The sequence below is a fragment of the Schistocerca serialis genome, chromosome 11, assembly GCF_023864345.2.
Source record: "Schistocerca serialis cubense isolate TAMUIC-IGC-003099 chromosome 11, iqSchSeri2.2, whole genome shotgun sequence".
In the NCBI taxonomy this organism is placed as follows: Eukaryota; Metazoa; Arthropoda; class Insecta; order Orthoptera; family Acrididae; genus Schistocerca; species Schistocerca serialis.
This window is the reverse complement of record NC_064648.1, coordinates 127,733,622-127,753,790: the sequence shown is the minus strand read 5'-3', so window position 1 is coordinate 127,753,790 and position 20,169 is coordinate 127,733,622. Positions and strand designations below refer to the sequence as shown.

Genomic DNA, 20,169 nt, shown 5'->3' with positions numbered 1-20,169 from the left:
GTAGGCATTTGTCATTTACAAAACAAATATTTCTGTGCTGGCTGTGCAGGATGACGACGCAAACAAACTTGTTATCTTTAATATCATTTTACTTATACTATACCATTAATGAATCTGTTAATTAAAGAACACTTTGCCATACATGACATGGGTAAAATGGGTAAAAAGTTTGATGGTGTTCATTTATCATATTATGCAGATATTTTGTACCATTGAAGATCGTTATATTCTGAAAGGAATAAAAATAAAATAAAATTAAGTAAAGCTATTAAATATAGTGAGCTGATACAAGAAAGTGTTTATGACCTCTTCCCAAATTTAAGATGATTACAATCAAAATACAGTCTTCATAAGAAAATGAAAAACTAGGTGAAGATTTCATAAAAAAATATACAGTAAAACCATCTGAATATGTTTGGTTGAATGATAGAGATTTAATTGATATGTCAGCAGTTATTTGCGGGAATAACACAAATGTTAAGAAATAGATTTAGTGCTTTTTTATTAATAACAAAAGGAATTCCATATTTGATTACATTTTTGAGTAACTTGTCACATACATTTTAGAAAAAGAATAATATGGAAAAGTATTAGTTAATACTTTAATTAATAAATTACCATTCAAAATGCATCCCTATGGTCATAATTGTTGTGGTCCAGGAACAAAATCAGAAGAAAGATTAGCTGAAGGTGTTCAAGGAATAAAACCTCTAAATGATGCTTGCAAAAAACACGATATTGCACATAGAGATAATAAAGATTTAGAAAAAAAAAAAAAAAAAGACAGAATAATGTATCAGAATAGTGTCAATTTAATTTCATATTCCTTGCTACATGTATGTATCACATTCGAAGGGGACTGCCTCTGTAATGCACAATGGGGAAGTCATGTTACTTCCATTTCAAATTTATACAATAGCAGCTGATCTGTATGAGGCATACATGCCTATGAGTTGTTAGCACGAAAAACATTTCTCACTCCCTGCAACTGCAGGTATATCTACACCTGCACACAGCTTCGCTCTTGTAATGACCGGGCAACTTTACTTTGCTCACGGTGAAGTTGACCACCATCAATTAAACTTAAAGACGAATTAACATATTACAGTATCTCTGAGTAATTTTGTTTGTTAACGAGCAGGAGAACTACACTCTTAGTAAGCTCTCCATTGACGCTTTTGGATTTGGCTGTTGCTAGATGTACACTGAAGCACCAAAGAAACTTGAATAGGCACGTGTATTCAAATACAGAGAGATGTAAACAGGTAGATTACGAGGCTACAGTCAGCTATGCCTATTTAAGGCAACAAGTGTCTGGTGCAGTTGTTATATCTGTTACTGCTGCTACAATGGCAGGTTATCAAGATTTAAGTGAGTTTGAACATGGTGTTATAGTCTGGGGGACGACCAATGGGACAGAGTCTCTGAGATGAATCAGGGATTATCCCACACGACCATTTCACGAGTATACTGTAAATATGAGGGAGTCGGTAAAACATCAAATCTCTGATATCTCTGTTGCTGGAATAACATCCTGCAAGAATGGGACCAAAGGCAACTGAAGAGAATCATTCAAGGTGACTGAAGTGCAACCCTTCCACAAATTGTTGCACATTTCAATGCTGGGACCTCAACAAAGCTTCATGTTGGCCTGGGCCCAACAACACTGACATTAGACTTTATGACTGGAAACACGTTGCCCAGTTGGAGGAGTCTGGGTTCAAATCATATCAAGCTGATGGACGTGTATGGGTATGAAAACAACCTCATGAATCCATGGACCCTGCATGTCAGCAGGGGACTGTGCAAGCTGATGGAGGCTCTCTAATGGTGTGGGGCATATGCAGTTGTAGTGATGTGAGGCCCCCGGTGCATCAATTATAACAGGTGACATGTAAGTAAGCATCCTGTCTGATTACCTGCATCCGTTTGTGTCTACTGTGCATTCCAACAGACTTGAACAGTTTCAGCAGTACAATGTGACACCCCCACATGACCAGAATTGCTAGAGTGGCTCCAGGAACAATCTTCTGAGTTTAAACACTTCTGCTGGCCATCAAACTTCTCAGAGATGAACATTATTGAGCATATCTGGGATGCCCTTGCAATGTGCTGTTCAGAAGAGATCTCCACCTCTTAGACTCTTATGGATTTATGGGGAACCCTGCAACATTCGTGGTGTCAGTTCTGTCTAGCACTACTACAGATGTTAGTGTAGTCCACGCCATGTCACGCTGCAGTGCATTTACATGCTCTCGATGGCCCTGAAAGATATTAAGCAGGTGTCCCAATTTCTTTGGCTTTTCGGTGTATATCACAAAAGGAAATATGAAAAAGAATTATTTACCGTATTTACTCAAAGGTAAGCCGCACCCGAATCTAAGCCGCACCTGAAACTCGAGACTAAATTCAAGGGGAGAGAAAAGTTTTAGGCCGCACCTCCAAATCGAAACGATGTTGGTCCATTGAAATACGAGACATAATTTAGGTCGAATGAATGACGATACAGCTACAGTAGTTTGCTTCGAGTCGTAAGCTTAGCAGTTAAGCTATACCAGGTAGCCATTGCTATGTGTCAGGCGCTCCGTCCGTGTTTATACGGGTACCCTTCCTTTTTCACGTGCTTTGTCTAGTTTGAATTGATTGCTTATGTTGCTTCGATCTGATACGTGCCGTTTTCTTTGTTCTAGGTGCTTACGTCACTAAGCAGAAAATGCATTACTGTACTGTTCGTCCCATTCTGATAGTGCGTGTTTAGGGTCTGTCGCCGCTCGCGGCATGGCTTGCTTTTGTGCGCGCTAACACCGCCTACAATAAAAAAAAGAAAGGAAGTGTCTCATTAGCGAAACAATGGCAAGAGACTGCTATTTGTTGTTACTTACACTGCTGCTTTCTTTGATAATGATCAACAAGAACCAAATAATAGACTGCGTATGATAGAACAGGTTCTGAACAAGGCGAAAATGTTTCTCCGTTTGAAAATCTTTGTGGCCGCTTCTTTAGTACATCACATTCTGCACAGAAATCGGAGTCATCTTAGATTTACAAATCTAGTCAGTTGCTGTGCTTCATTTCTGACTGTATCACTATTAGGCACAAGAATAATACAAATATACACACAACACGATACGTATATTCTTACGCGTTTGCTGTTGCCTCACTCAAGTTTTGTAGTTTATTATGCAGACAGGATTTAAATGAGATAGCAGCAAACACGAAAGAATACATGGCAAAATGTTTATATTCGTATTATTCTTATGGTGAAGAGAATACTGCATGTGATTCACATTTCATCAGGATCCTATTAGCAACCATCTCTTCTCAGGGGTAGGAAAAAATTCAGAACATAAAGTTGGCCATATTGACAAACATCCCAAACAGTCTAGCCAGACAGATTTTCGTAGTACATTGAAATTCTGCTACATTCGAAGATGAACAATACGGAATTTGTATTTACTTCGTTGGATAAATGCGTCGAAACTCGGGGCGGAGAAAAAAATCTCGTCTTATACTTTTTTCTTTAAATTTATTTACCGACGCAGAGGTTTTGGCGCCAGTATTTACCTTTGTGCCTACAAAGCATGCCTGTGTCGCGCTACATATATTCGACGGCAGAAGTTAGTTGTGGCGGCACCTACCAACATTTTTCAGAACTTCTGCTTGCTTTGCACTCAATTCTAAGCCGCAGGCGGTTTTTTGGATTACAAAAAATGGGAAAAAAGTGCGGCTCAGATTCGAGTAAATACGGTAGTCCTAAATGAATCTGATTGACATTATGATATTTAGTTTTTTGTATTAGGTTTCAAATTATCCTTTAGCTGCAATTAATGAAAGATGTGTAGTTTTTTTTAGTATCGCGAATTGGTTCTTTTATAAATATTTAGGGTCAAGAGATGGCAAAATAACCCACGCAAGATAGTCCATATCCCAATGTAACACATTTGCTGTTATTTTGGACAGTTCAGTCCACAGCGTTGCTGGACTATAATGCAGGCTACGGTATGATTAGGGATTGTTTCACAACTGCTGTAAGGGAGCTTCTCTTACGTCAGTTACCTCTGCTGCATGCTTCTTGCATCTCAATCTGCGACATGCCAGCAAGAAGCCCCGTCTTCGCAGCTATGTTGTGAAGTGAGATGCAAGAAACACAACATGGCGTCGAAGACGGGGCTCCTCCCTGCCAAGATGTGACTGTGCAAATGTAACACATTTGCTGTTATTTTGGACAGTTCAGTCCACAGTGTTGCTGGACTATAATGCAGGCTACGGTATGGTTAGGGATTGTTTCACAACTGCTGTAAGGCAGCTTCTCTTATGTCAGTTACCTCTGCTAAGTGGCTGCATGCTCAATCTGCGACATGCCAGCAAGAAGCCCCGTGTTCGCAGCTATGTTGTGAAGTGACATGCAAGAAACACAACATGGCGTCGAAGACGGGGCTCCTCCCTGCCAAGATTGACTGTGCTGACTGCTCCGAGCCCCTGGGCGCCAGAGTCACGTCTGCGCCATTTTAAGCTCCCAGCAGCATGCGCAGGTCGCTCACAAAACTCCCTCTCTCAGCCTTCATCTCTGCCATTACAGTCACTTCTGAAACATACAGAGTGCAACGTAAGTGGAATCTGTCATGCCGCACATAAAGTAGTTTGTCTGTTGTTCCACCAATGCAGAGTAACAAAGATCTCAAACTAGGTCCAGCTCTTTTAAAGATTCTGAGGTACACCCACCCTAAAAGATGGAAATATATATATTTTTTTCAGTAATGTGTATAATAATTTCAAGTATAAGGAAGAACTCAATATTTTCTCAGACACATTTCATATAGCTGTCAACGCTTGAGAACTGTTGATATCATGTGATGTTTTCGAAGAGGAAGTAGGTAGCCTTAAAGCTGCACCTTGAAATGCTGCCTTATTCTTTAGTAGTGTCATACAGACTTTTTATTATTACGAAATAGGAGGTCTGTTCAGAATACTGCAGAACATTCGTAATTTCTCGCTAATAGTGTGTTGGAGCAAAATGTGGTTGGCATCTCTGCACACACTGTGTTTAATGCGTAACTGCCAGTGTTTGTTTAATGCGTAACTGCCAGAAGGTTCGTTGATGTTTGTCTGCTAGTTACTGTTCAGTGCTATATTGAGTAGCATGTTGTGTCACATACTTTTCAAATTTCAAGGTGGCAGAGTTAAGAGGAGCCACGTGTCTGCTTTAAATTTTGCGTGAGACTCAAGAAAACCTTTACAGATACACATCAAATGAAGCAAAAAATGCACGGTGATGTGTGCTTAAGCCATACTCGATGTTACAAGTAGTTCACACAGTTTAAAACTCACCGGACAGAAGTTAAAGGTGACCCTTGTTCAGCACGCCCTTATCAGGAACTTCAACAAAACTGTGTGTGCCAATCAAGACTAACAGTCCGAGAGATTGCAGAAGAATCTAATATTTTGGTAGGATCATGTCACGAAACACTGACACAGCATTTTGGGATGCATCGTGTTGCTGCCAAGTTAAGCCCCACGGTTTATGAGTCAAGACCAGGAAGACCTCCGCCTCACAATCTGTGAACGGCTTATGTATTCAACAAATGATAACAAGATGTTCCTTAAAACATCATTATGTTAAAATAACTTAAATTCTGTAACACATAGCTGATCTCATTCTGTTGTGAGGACACAAAAAGCCTCTGCACCTATTCAGATTTTGGGAGTGCTTCAGCTGTGACAATTCTGTCCAAATGTGTTACTTTAATTAATATTAACAGTAACATGAATCCAATTTTCCATGTAGCATCAACATCACCCAAGTATGTCTGTACGAAGCATCACAAGTGTTTCATAAGTCCCATATAAAATTGTGAAACTCCTGTACTTGCTTTTTGTGATGTAACGGGTTAAAGTGGGTAATCACCTGCTCAACTTTCAGCTTACATACTGATGAAGAAGGAAAGTGCATGAACACAAAGCAGCAACCTTGCTTCCCTTGCACTTCTACCACACATTCTTCCCACCTCCACACTAAACACACACGGAACACAATTTATCCATAAATATGATTACTGTTCTTAGATGTGGTACAAACATGTAACATTTGTTTTTAACTCCTTTCATTTCATTTCAAGGTAAACACGAATTTTACATCTTTAGAACAATAATTTTCATAATGTTGCAATTTTTCCTATCCCCTTGAACACAAACTATTAGTCCTGGAGAAAAATGAATAAAACCTTTTTTGGTAGCAAATTTTAAATTTGTATTGGTAAATATTTTTGCTGCAAGCTGCACTGTTCAAGTTATTCAACCAATTATAAAAAAGTAACCTTTAAACAACCCCTCCACCACTCCAATGCACACCTATCACTGGACAAGATTTTCAGTATAGTTTTCAGGACACTCATTCCTAGTGATGTGCAAAAAATTGTGACTACACAATTTTGTTCCCCTCATTTTCCTTCTCTGACTGGATTACATGGTGAATACACATTTTTGAGTCCCATCAGTAAATTTCTGCCAGTTTGTGAAAATTTTTTCATAACACTGTTGGCATATTTTCAATGCCACCTGGAGATGTTCTTTTACAATGAAACGGGTTTTGGTTTAACAAATGTACTTGAAACATGGTTGTGGTGGTTGTTATTAACATTTAACACACCATGCAGTTAACTGTGTGAGCAGGAGCATGAAAATAATTTCAAACATTTTTTAATGAACATTGTGACAGGCTATTATGGTTTAATTTTCAAGGAGAGGAATGGAAAGCCCTGTAATTGAAGTAGCACATGAAGTGAAAGAAGATCTCTCACGGTCTCTCGCCATTTTCTAAGGTTCAGCTCCAAGGTTAAGCAGTGTTTAACAAAACTCGTTACCTTTGACTCTAGAACTTCACAATTTTCAGTTAATTTAAAAAGACTTATTTTAAGCTATCAGTGTTATAATCATATTTTAAAAGGTATTTTCAAGCAAATGTTGAACCTGGTAATCTGGATTAACTCATAACGATATGAAAATGGTGAATAAGAACCTCATGCCAAAAACTAAATTGGCATAAAATAAATGCCAAAATAAGAATAAACTATCATTATTCTCATGACATACCATCTGTTAGATTTGCCAACTCACAATCAACCTGTCACTTCTCAAAGTAACATATACATCCAGCTATGGTGTACATCAGTATGTAGCAACAAAGAAGAATTAATATTCAGTGACTTTGCCAACTTACAACCAAGGAGTCACCTTACAACCTAATATATACTTTGGGCTATGGGACAGATCAGTCTGTCACAACAATTGTCATTATGCTTTAGCCACCCTATCAGTATTTGTTATATTTACTTACTGTCCTAATTTTTTCCACAGAGCTGAGTGTGGATTACATTTGTGAAATTACTGGCAAAAGTAATCCCCAACTGATACCTCACTTTTTAAAATCTATAATGAAGCACATTTATATTTATTAAAATTCTAGTACAGGAATAACACCATTTCAACAGTTTCACTCTTGGGCCCATGAGTTAGTTTGCCAGCCAATAGCTGACCACACTCCAAATGGCTGCATTTTGTCCAATTTCAAGTCATATGCAAATGAGGCTTCACAATTCACACATAGAAGGGCTTCAATTTCCTGTAATATTATTTACAACAATGTGAAGTGAATTTATGAGTTAGTTATGAACAAACTTGTCAATTGATGGTTTATAATATATTTCTAAAAATATTTCATAATGCATTTCAGGTACAGCCCATCATCAGATGGCCTGCTAAATTAACAACACAATGCGAAAATGTATAGAAACGCATTAATACAGACACAAAAGGTTTTGAAAACCAACATTACAATACTGTGACAAGTCCTTCCAGCTTATAAGACCATGAAGTTACTGCATTCAAATAAAGCAATGCTGAGGGGACATACAGACAGCTAGCAGACAAATGAATATAATGGGGAACACTACATGAGTAACCTTCCTTGCACTCGATGGATTGTGAGTGACGGTGCCGCAAACTGCAAATACAGGAGGGTAAATCATAACTTTTTACCATGATTTATTTTACAATAATAACATAAATATTTACACATTTAAATTAGTGTGTATTTCATGCGAACATACAGGGAAATTAAACATATTGAAGGCAAGTAGTAAACAATAAAAAGAGTAAAGTAAAAATACACTACTGGCCATTGAAATTGCTACACCACGAAGATGATGTGCTACAGATGCGAAATTTAACCGACAGGATGATGCTGTGATATGCAAATGATTAGCATTTCAGAGCATTCACACAAGGTTGGCACCGGTGGCGACACCTACAACGTGTTTACAGGAGGAAAGTTTCCAAGCGATTTCTCATACACAAACAGCAGTTCACCGGCGTTGCCTGGTGAAACGTTGTTGTGATGCCTCATGTAAGGAGGAGAAATGCGTACCATCACATTTCCGACTTTGATAAAGGTTGGATTGTAGCCTATCACGATTGCGGTTTATCATATTGCGGCATTGCTGCTCGCATTGGTCAACATCGAATGACTGTTAGCAGAATATGGAATCGGTGGGTTCAGAAGGGTAACATGGTACGCCGTGCTGGACCCCAACGGCCTCGTATCACTAGCAGTCGAGATAACAGGCATCTTATCCGCATGGCTGTTACGGATCATGCAGCCACGTCTCGATCCCTGAGTCAACAGATGGGGACATTTGCAAGACAACAACCATCTGCACGAACAGTTTGATGATCTTTGCAGCAGCATGGACTATCAGCTTAGCGACCATGGTTGCGATTACCCTTGATGCTGCGTCACAGACAGTAGCGCCTGAGATGGTGTACTCAACGACGAACCTGGGTGCGCAAATGGCAAAACGTCATTATTTCGGATGAATCCAGGTTCTGTTTACAGCATCATGATGGTTGCATCTGTATTTGGTGACATCGCGGTGAACGCATATTGGAAGCGTGTATTCGTCATCGCCATACTGGCGTATCACTCGACGTGATGGTATGAGGTGCCATTAGTTATACGTCTCTGTCACCTCTTGTTCACATTGACGGCACTTTGAACAGTGGATGTTACATTTCAGATGTGTTACTACCCGTGGCTCTAGCCTTCATTCTATCCCCGCGAAACCCTACATTGCAGCTAGATAATGCATGACTGCATGTTGCAGGTCCTGTAGGGGCCTTTCTCGATACAGAAAATGTTCGACTGTCGCCCTGGCCAGCACATTCTCCATATCTCTTGCCAATTTAAAACGTCTGGTCAATGGTGGCCGAGCAACTGGCTCATCACAATATGCCAGTCACTACTCGTGATGGACTGTGGTATTGTACTGAAGCTGCATGAGCAGCTGTACCTGCACACGCCATCCAAGCTCTGTTTGACTCAATGCCCAGGTGTATAAAGGCCGTTATTACTGCCAGAGGTGGTCGTTCTGGGTGCTGATTTCTCAGGATCTATCCACCCAAACTGCGTGAAAATTTACTCACATGTCAGTTCTAGTATAATACATTTGTCCAATGAATGCCCGTTTATCATCTGCATTTCTTCTTGGTGTAGCAATTTTAATGGTCAGAAGTGTAATTAGCCTTAGCATAAAATTGTAGTTACAAAGTAACCTGCAGTGTAACTGGATAGATACAAAATCTACTCACCAAACAGCGGGAGGCGAACACAGATATAGAAAGTATTATGTATGCAAGCTTTCAGAGCCATTGGCTCCTCCTGGCAGAAGAATTTAAGGGGAAGGAAGGGGAACAAAGGAAAAGGATTGGTGGGTTCGTTGATTCGGGGGAGGAGGCCAAACAGTGAGGTCATCAGTTCCATCGGATTACGGAAGGATGGGGAAGGAAGTCGGCCATGCCCTTTTAAAAGAACTATCCCAGAATTTGCCTGAAGCGAGTTGGGAAATCAAGGAAAATCTAATCAGGATGCTCGGATGTAGGTTTGAACCGTCTTCCTCCAAAATGTGAGTATGCTGCGCCACCTCACTTGGTATGAAGGAAAGAGACTAGTGAGGTTTAGGAAAAGGGGTAGAGTTCAGAGGAGTCACCCGGAACCCCATATCAGGGGCGAATTACCAGATGGGATGAGAAGGAAAGTGATTGTCGGGAACTGCACTGGACAAGGTTTAAAAACCTGAGAGATAAAAAGTGGAAAATAGGGCAGTATGGAAGACAGATTACTGCTAAAACATCATACACAAGTTAACAAGAGCAGTGTGTGTGATAGAGAGGTGGGAGGGGGGGCAGAAAAAAAATATACACGTCAGAAAGTGAAAGAAATAGAAAACTAAAATGTAGCGAAGAAAGGAATAGTTACTGTGAAGAAATGCAGAGATGGAAGAAGTTAAGCTAAATAAGGGCAAGGTGGGTGGCAAGAATGGACATGTTGTAGTGCCAGTTCCCACCAGTGGATTTTAGGGAGACTGGTGTCTGGGGGAAGAATCCAGATGGTATGTGTGGTGAAACAGGCACCAAGGCCATCACTGTCATGTTGTAGTGCATGCTCTACAATAGGATATTGTGTTTGCCAGTATACATCCTCTGTCTATGCCCATTCATCCTGATAACCTGGTGGCAGTCATGCCGATATAAAAAGCCAAGTAGTGTGCACGTAACAGCTAGTAGATGACTAGTCATTTCACAGATGGCTCTACCTTTGATAGTATATGTTTTGCCAGTTACACGACTGGTATATATGGTGGTTGGAGGTTGTTTTATTTCACTATATTTACCTCACAAAACAGCACATACTAGATTTGTAGTAATGGGAGATGCGGAAGAAATCATGAAGAAATTAAGGGTCCAGTTGCAGGAACTAGGAAAAGACTGCATCTAAGCTGAAGTGTTTTGAGGTACTAAGTACAGAAGAATGATCAGCATTTTATTCTCATTGTTGTACTAACCCAGCACTAACTATCAATGAAACAGTGAATGGTAACCGACTATGATTTTCAGCATTTTTGATTAGCTACTAGCTTAATTTCTCTTCTGTATTTTGCACAGTTAGAAATGTATGATCTTCCATTTTGTGATGCACACAGTCAAATAAAACAAGTTACAAAAGAAGTACTTGTTATGCCCAAGTAAAATCTTTATATATATATGAAGATGGTATCTGTTCTTTCAGACCTGTCCGAAAGAACAGATACCATCGGTGACCATGCAGCTCGTTAGAATGACATTACAAAGAAATAAATACCCTTAGCTGCATACAGGCATTGACATACGTCATCGAGGACAGATGAAAATGTGTGCCCCAACCGGGAATTGAACCCAGGATCTCCTGCTTACATGGTAGACGCTCTACATCTGGGCCACCGAGGATAGTGCGACTGCAGCGACTTATCTCTGGTGCACCTCCCGTGAGACCCACATTCTCAACTTATTGTTCTGCACTATATTCGTAGTTCCCCTGCCCATTATACTCATTAATCGTGGCATTGCTGCCGGCACTGTGTGACACACACACACACACACACACACACACACACACACACACACACACACACACACACACTTTATATAATTTTCACCTTTCTTTTGTACATTTGACTATCTTCAGTGCAGATGCACAAACAGTGCCTGAACGGGAATCGGCAGTAAGACTGCGAGTAAGAGTATAATGGACATTGGTATTATGAACATAGTGCGGGACAATAAGTTGAGAATGTGGGTCTCACGGGAGGCGCACCAGAGATAAGTACCTGCAGTCACACTATCCTCTGTGTCCTCGGTGGCTCTGATGAACAGAGTGTCTGCCATGTAAGCAGGAGATCCTGGGTTCAGATTCCTGGTTGGGGCACACATTTTCATCTGAACCTGTTGACATATAGCAACACATATGCAACTAATGGTATTCATTTCTTTGTAATTAAATCTTTTTACTTCACCTTTCTTCATATTTACTACTTGTCTTCAATATATTTTATTCTGCATTTATGTTGGCATGAAATATATCCTAACTTAAATGCGTAAAAATTTCTGTTCTTATTGTGAAACAAATCTTGGTAAGAAGTAATGGCTTACTATCCTATATTGGCAGGCTGCAAAGCCACCACTCACATGCCATCTAGCATAAATGAGGTTAGTTATGTAGGGATGAGGTCCACTATATTCATTCTTCCGCTAGATGTGTATATGTCATCTCAGCATTTCCTTCTTTATGTGAATAAAGTAACTTCATGGTCTCATAAGTTTAAAGACTTCTTTGTCATAGCTCTTTAATTATATTGTATTGCAGTATGTAGTTATGTGAGAACAATATGAATTTTGGTTTTCACACCTTTATACCTGTATTAATAGATATCTATACATTTTGAAATTTGCAGTATAAAAATGTGTTGTTAATTTAGTAGGTCATCTGGCAATGGGTTACACCCAAAACACAATATGAAAATAAAGGAATTCCATTACCACCTAGTTATCACTTATTGCGAACTGTCAGCCTTTTATAGAATCACATTAAAGATTGATAGATTGCTCATCTCACTATTGATTTTCATTGGTAGTTACACTAATCAATGTGTGATCTCATGACTCACACCTTTGCTGACAACACAGACCTTCATTTTGCACCTATTGGGCTGCGTAACAATTAACTCCTAATGACATTTATCAGAAACTGAACTTTACAGCTGTTGCTTGTGCTGAAGCCTTGTTCACGTATTCAAAGACAGCTTTTGATGTAAACTGCCATGAAACTAACTTCTCAGACCAGTGACCTTTTCAAACTCAATTCCAAATTAATTATTTTTGGTTAGAAGGGAACACCTAACAACAAGTAAATCACATTTTCTATATAACTTAATAATGCCCTACCTGCACTGGTTCAATTTATAGATCTCTTTACATTGCTGATATTCACCATAGTGGGACCATTCTTCTGCTGCACATTAAGAGTTGACATTTACAAGAAGAATACCAAATCAGAATAAACCCTTTCTACACTAACACACCATGAATTCCATTGAGTTGTGCATTATAAGTTTATGGATATTTATTAAACTCTCCTCTTCATTCAATGTGAGGTTCTATACAAATCATACTTTAATGTAGTGTTATGAAATGCCACATTTAACATCAACACAAAGAGTTCTTATGGGGGCAGACACTTTATTGCTCACATGGTGGTTTTGGAGCAGTTAAAGTTCCATCATCTGGTGTAAAAACTAAATCACTTAACCATCTGAGATCATCTTCACCCCCATGTTGTCTAAGACCAAAAGTTCAAAAGGAGCAAAAAGGGGACATGAAGTCCATAAAAATTGCTGCCCCAAAAGAAACACAGATTTTATGGCATTTCTGTTACTTGACTTTTTTTAGTCTTTCGACAATTTTTGTTCCATGACAACATTGGGGTACACAGATAACATCATATGGCTAAATTATTCTACTTTTTTACACTACACGAAAGAAATTTGTGTGTTGTGAAACCAGCCGTGTATGCCATAAAACAATTGATTCAGGATTATTGTGCAATTTATTAATTTTAGAAAATTAAATCGACAGATAACATTATTATTATACTGAATTCATCATGCTTCCAGCAACATAACATGAATTACGCTTACTAACACACCATCCTGCACACAGAAATTAATGAACAGCAGTGAGAAACACAAGGAAGTCACTTACCATGGTGTCTGGCTTAGCACATATCTCATCTGTTTATTCTTCTTTGACTGAAATGGTTTTCAAATTGTCCAGGACTATAGTCTTGTATAGGCCTACCTGAAAAAACGAGGGTTCTCATAAGAACACTCATTAAATTTAAAACCCTCCACTGGCCACAGGAAATGGACAACTACACAGGAACACAAAATGTTCAATGGAAAAACTGATTCACAACTTTCTGGTTATAACGTCACAAAACAAAGTAACAGGATATCTAAATCTCAGGCTGGGAGACAATTGCGAGATTTATGGGAGACATCTTGCCTTTTTTCCCCCCATGAATATCTTCAGAATTATGATCAGTCAAAACAACTGAGAGACTTAAGTTAATTCACCACATCCGAATAAAACCATTTACTATAATACTACTCGTGAAGGAAAAAAAGATAAGATGGCTCTTTAAATCTTGATAGACAAATATTGAACTGAATTTTTTTTGGGCCTGTACTGTAACCCATGAGGTTATGACCGTATTCTTATGAGTAATTGTAGGGGCAATGGAATTCGTACTGTGAACCACATTTTCATCAGAAAATTTAATATTCATTTTTAACGCAGTTTGTTGAAATTTTCTCCATCCGCATTTTCATGGTTTCATACCAACTACTGCAGTGCTGCAACCCTTATGAAGTCACTACGGGGGGGGGGGGCATACCACACACACTGCTGTTCACATACCGTACTGAGAAACTGCTGATCTATTATTAACACCAACATTTAACACGTTTCCTGACGAAGTGACTTACGTTTTCTCTGACGTGCGTACCACAGATAACGAATCTTCTATTCTCTGATATCGAATAATGCACTTACTGAAAAATACACGTACCAGCAGCTCTTACTGAACCTATTTCGTTTGTTACACATCTCCAAAATCCTGTTGCTAAAGGTTTTTACGAAAGCACACTGAAACATGCCTACTACTATGTTCTTATGTCAATACACGATTTAGCGACCTGTCGAGCGGTACGAGTAGGTGAATGCCCGAAGCACACTAAATGGCCGCAGCAAATGCAACAGAATTCGGCATTCCCTTTCATCCCAACGTAACAACTCACGAAATTATGTAATAACCGGAGGAAGCTTTAATCTGAAGAACTTAATAATACGAACCAATGGCTCATGCTACAGACTGAAGGAGCTCTACATCAGATGACAGCAAATCACTTTATTGTTCCTCGTTCACAGACATCACAGCCCATGGGCTAAGCAAGCCACCATAACGACACTAATGTAGGGAGTAAATTTGCGACATTCACTATGCATTTCTTCTGGTCTATAACGAAGTATTTAACACTAACTATGACTTTCTCTCTCGGGATGAACACGCCGTCTCAGTATATTACAGATGTCGCCAATGGTGACGCAACTGCTACTTTCCAGGTACGGAATAAAATATCTTTGAAGTATGCCCAGGAACAAACATTATACTAATTAACACTGTATTAGTATAGTTAACATAACTCGGAGGCATTTACTGCTTCTCAAGATCAAATAAACTATAATATAAATTTTGCATTAATGCTGTTTCAAAAAAAACTTTCGTATTTCCAACATACATGATTATAAATTTCAGTAGCTTATTTCTTACCTGGAGGCATTAATTCACGTATTCCTTCTAAATACAATATTGCAACTGTTTTTTTCTTTTCTTTATATATATATATATATATAACGATTAATTCTTGAAACACAACACGGTTCTCAAAGAAGTGTACTATGAAAGAATCTACTATCAAGGATGCTTCACAGCCTTGCATACAATGTTGTTGCTCTGCCAGAACGGGCGCCCTATGTACACTCACGCGCTTTACGTCAGTGAAATGTTTTTTATTCATTTCATAACTTACACTATTTCAGAGCTTATGTCTGGCAGGAGACATGTCAAGGTTACAATTTCCTTTTTTGAAATTTTGTCACACTTATAATAATACCCTGTGAAGAATTTACTTACCGTATTTAAAATTTGTGAAACTTAACAGTATTTACATCCACTATAACTAGCCAGTTTTAGGCATCCGGCTGAAAGTATCACTTCGTCCTTCATGAAATCTTCCGCAGCGTCGCTTTACGCGAAATACTTTGAAACGTAACAGAAGCGTTCTGATATGATAACTTAGAATAGCGTATCTTAATTTACACTACACCCCGTCCAGTATGTGGCCTCTATTTACGGTGGTAATAAATTATATAACTTAGACAAGATATCTGTATGATGCAAAAAGTGGCAACTGATTCTAAGGAATTAAAAGTGTGAGGTTATCCACATAAGAAGGTACTAAAAGAAATCCACGAAATGTTGGTTACACAATAAATCAAACAAATCTAAAGGCTGTAAATTTAACTAATGGGTTAGGGACTACAATTACGAATAACTTCAATTGGAACGATTACACAGATAATGTTGTAGGGGATTTATTCGTAGAAAACTTAGAACATGCAACAGATAGACTAAAGATAGTGTGTACACTACGCTTGTCTGCCCTCTTCTGGAGTACTACTGTGCGGTGTGAGATTCGCATCAGGTGGGATGGAGGACATCGAAAATGTTCAAAGAAGGTTAGCTCGTTTTGTATTATCACGAAGTAGGGGAAAGAGTGCAACGGACATAATGCGTAAATTTGGGTGAAAGTCATTAAAACACAGGAGTTTTTTGTTGGGGCGGATCTTCTCATTAAGTTTCACTTCCGAATGCGAAAATATTCAATTGGCTTCCACCTACATAGGGAGATACGATCATCATGATAAAACAAGATAAATCAGAGCTCGCACAGAAAGATTTTAAGTGCTCAGTTTACCCCCGCACTGCTAGAGAGTGTAACCGTAGATAAATAGTTTGAAGGTAGTTTGATGAACCCTCTGCCGCGCACTTAATTGTGAATTGTAATCATGCAGATTTAGATGTAGGTATAGACGCTAGTATTTTTTCGGGTTATGGGGTCGTATGACTAAAACAGAGAAAATTCTCCTAATCTTATTCTCAGAGCAAATGAACATTATGTGTGCAAATTCTTAGTTTTATATTAACAGAAATTTTGAAGCATATTCTCTAACCAGTACTTACTCTTTTTCTTAGTTTATTAATTTTATCCTCCAGCGCGACTCTATTTAGCCACCATAATTTAAATAAAATGACAATTAGAGCAGTGTAATCTTGATCAGACAGACTGTGGAGAGGAGACATACGTAAATGCGATTTGAGAATATAATGGTAACACTCATTCGTTGAGAGTAATGGATAAAAATAACAGTAAACCATTTGTTTGTTTGGAAGTCGGTAATTCTATTCCTGTTCATTACTTCTCATTTTTTATATCTTCTTAAGCCATATACTTGGCGAAGGCATTGTATATACTCCTGGGCTGATTTCCAAGAACAGAGTAAGTGGCAGTAATCGAGTCTCAAGAGTTCCTATACAACGTTGTCGCAGTTGATCACACAGTGTTACTGACATCACAAATTGTGATGCCACCACATTGACAATAAGGTGTCCCCAATACGCCAATCTAATGTAAGTGGGCAGGGAATGATTAGTGATTGAGATGCATCCATCTACACAGTAGATGATATTAATATCCTTGACTGTTTGCACTTCACGAGCCATTGCCATCTCGTTGTGTTTGGCTATATACCTTTTACCCTGTATTTGATGACTATCAGTCCATTCCACTGGCCAAGAAAGAACCGCTTGTCATTTGATCTGTAAAAGGAGGTCTGTGTTTCAAAGTCTGATGTTCATAGGTCTTCCACTGCTAGCCGCATGTTGTGCTATTTGGTCTGTTTTATCATTATGGATGATGTCAAAATGTCATTTAATCGAAATGATTTCTATAACGTGACCAGTCTGTTTAGCTTGATAGTAGTGATCTCCTAGGTGTAGGGCAAACTGACAGGTCCGTTTGTTCCAATTCAGATCACTAATAGAGTTTCATATGCTATGCAAGACAGTGCTTATTACTGCTTTGGAGATTGGTATGGAGTGTAACTATTTTCTTGTCTGCAGAACAGTGAATGTTTCAGCGATAAAAATGGAAGCATCACATGGTAGTTGGAACTTCCTTTGTTTGGCAGTTTTTTGGCAGAGAAATGTGCACCTCACATAATTTTCCATGTCCATGTTGAGCCATCAGTACAAATTTGAGTATAGTTTGTCCACTTTTACGTGAGGTATGAGAGGGGCGAAAGCTCCTTTTCCGGTGCTAGAATAATCAAAATATGTTACATGAATGATCTGAGAAGAGCCATGATGGTCATACTGGAACATTGGAAGGACTTCAGTGCAGTGAATTTTAATTTGCCATTGCTTCCAGTATCCGCACCATTCATAGGGAAGAAACTGCTTCCAGCGGATTGCAACTTCCGTAGCAACACACACATGTGCACATTATCATAAGCACCAACAACAACAACAAAGATGGCTGTGATAGTTTCTTTCCATGTGGCTGCGTCACAGATGTCAGAGATTAAAGTATTTAAATTATCGATTGCTCCTTTGCATTTTCGAAACCCATACTAAATCGTTGGCAGGATTTGATTTGATACCAACCGCTATTCCAAGCGATTTTTGATCAGGTGCTCTACAGCTCTGCGGCTACAGGAAGAAAGGGAAATAGGTGGATATGATATGGCCTGCTCTTCATCTTTATGTGGTTTTAAATATGTCCAATCTTCTGTTTTGTGTCGTTCATCCAAATTTAGTTAAACTTGTGCAATTGTTTACAGAGTGCTACGTCTGGGAGATTTTCTATCACTCGATAGTGAATAATGTCCTTGCCAGCCGAGGAGTATACCTCCATTATAATACTTGAATTCTTGATACGAAAATCGCCCTAGTAGATGATGATTGTGATCCCTGTATTCTGGTGGATGAAACAGCTGCTTGACTGCAGAAGCTCACGGTGTTCAGTTCATTACAGGTAGTCGAGTTCTTGTATTTAAGAAACCAATTTTCCATACATCAGCAAGATTAAATTTTTAGTTAAAGATTGACGAAAGGTTTTCCAGCTGTTCCTTGTAATGTCTTTTAATTGTCTTCGAGCTCTCACAGGTATTTCCTAATACACAGTGAAGTTTTCTATAATCCGTTCTTTCCAAAAGGACCATACACAGGTCTTCATTGTGCTATAGTTCTAGAGCACTTTGGTGTCCACCAGACAGGGACTATTGCTCCACCTCGATATGGCAGCTGCTATTTGAATTGTAACATTAACAGGATTTATTTGTGGGTCTATCGAAGTTTACAGAGGGAGATGATCCGACCCAAGAGAGACTTTTTCGACACTACACTCCATTACATGCTGAAAGTCAGTGGAGCAAAATGTCAAATGAATGGTCGATGGTCGTCCGAATGGGTTATATAGCATGGTATGAGAACCATCGCTAAGGTGTACTAAAATGAGATTTCCCAGAAGTGTAAGCAAATCCCTGCCAACTACAACGTCCGTTTCCCAAACCCATACAGAGCACTGTGCATTGAAATCTGCAGAAAGGAGAATGACGTTTGAAGCTGGCAATGAATCTGATCCAAAGCAAAGTTTCGTAATTAACACTGAGGAGGTTTGTATATGGTGACAATAGTAAATGCTCTAGTAGGAGAATAACTTACAGTGGCCACTGCTTGGCAGGCTGTCGTCCTAAGATCGATATCAAAGTTTTTAAACTGCACCGCATCCCCAATTAAAAATGTGACAACTCCTTTTTGATCCTCAGCATCACCAACAGCTGTACACCTGGACGACACACGTACACCTTGCACTCACACTAACACATCTCGAAATAGTAATGAAACACAAAGTCGCAACACACCCACAGCAGAGACATAGAGATTAAAACCAGAATACGACTCAACCAACTGTTGACCTCACATAAAGGTAGTGCACTTTGTTTATGGAGGGTCTACAAACAGTCAACGCATTCACGTACCTGTAATAGACAGCTCGGAAACATGTGAGCAGAATGCAGATAAACCAGTGATTAAAACAAAACCTGTAACAGTCAGTAGGAAGGAAGGTAACAATAATGTAGGTGCCACACAAGCAAAAACTGACACAAGATCACACAGACACATAAAGAACTTGAAAATATAAACACTCAAGTTTAGTTTAGTTTAGTTTATTGAGCACCCGTTTTATCATGTACAATGATATGAGATTTGTCATATGTTACATACAGAAAAAATATGAATAACAACATATTATGTAAAAACTATCAGTGAATAATCTGAATTAAATATATGGGGAAAACAATTATAGCTTACATGATATAAATTTGTAACAATATAGGACACAAATAAGTTACATATATTCTGTGTATAATGGACAGCAACAAGAAACAATGATTATAACACTCTATATTGACAGATTAATTAATTTTTGTGTGTACATAAAAGAGTCTACCCCATGACACAAGTTTGTATATGAGTAACTTATAAGATAGGTGAAGGCACGCTATCTTTCTGAAGAATTCATATATTCACTAACACTGTAAAAACTAGTACTGATTAAC

At 38.8% G+C, this 20,169-nt stretch overlaps 1 long non-coding RNA gene across 2 annotated transcripts; it reads right to left on the bottom strand.

Annotated features, from left to right (window-relative positions):
- Positions 1–482: 482 nt before the first annotated feature.
- LOC126426933 (uncharacterized) lies at positions 483–15,362 on the bottom strand. Of its 2 annotated transcripts, none has more exons than XR_007576460.1 (3): positions 15,257–15,362; positions 13,627–13,722; positions 483–4,585 (listed from the first exon to the last, which is right to left on the bottom strand). It is a non-coding gene; the product is annotated as an uncharacterized LOC126426933 (long non-coding RNA). The 2 variants fall into 2 exon arrangements; XR_007576459.1 differs by lacking the exon at positions 15,257–15,362 and adding an exon at positions 14,779–15,011.
- Between the last annotated feature and the right edge of the window lie 4,807 nt (positions 15,363–20,169).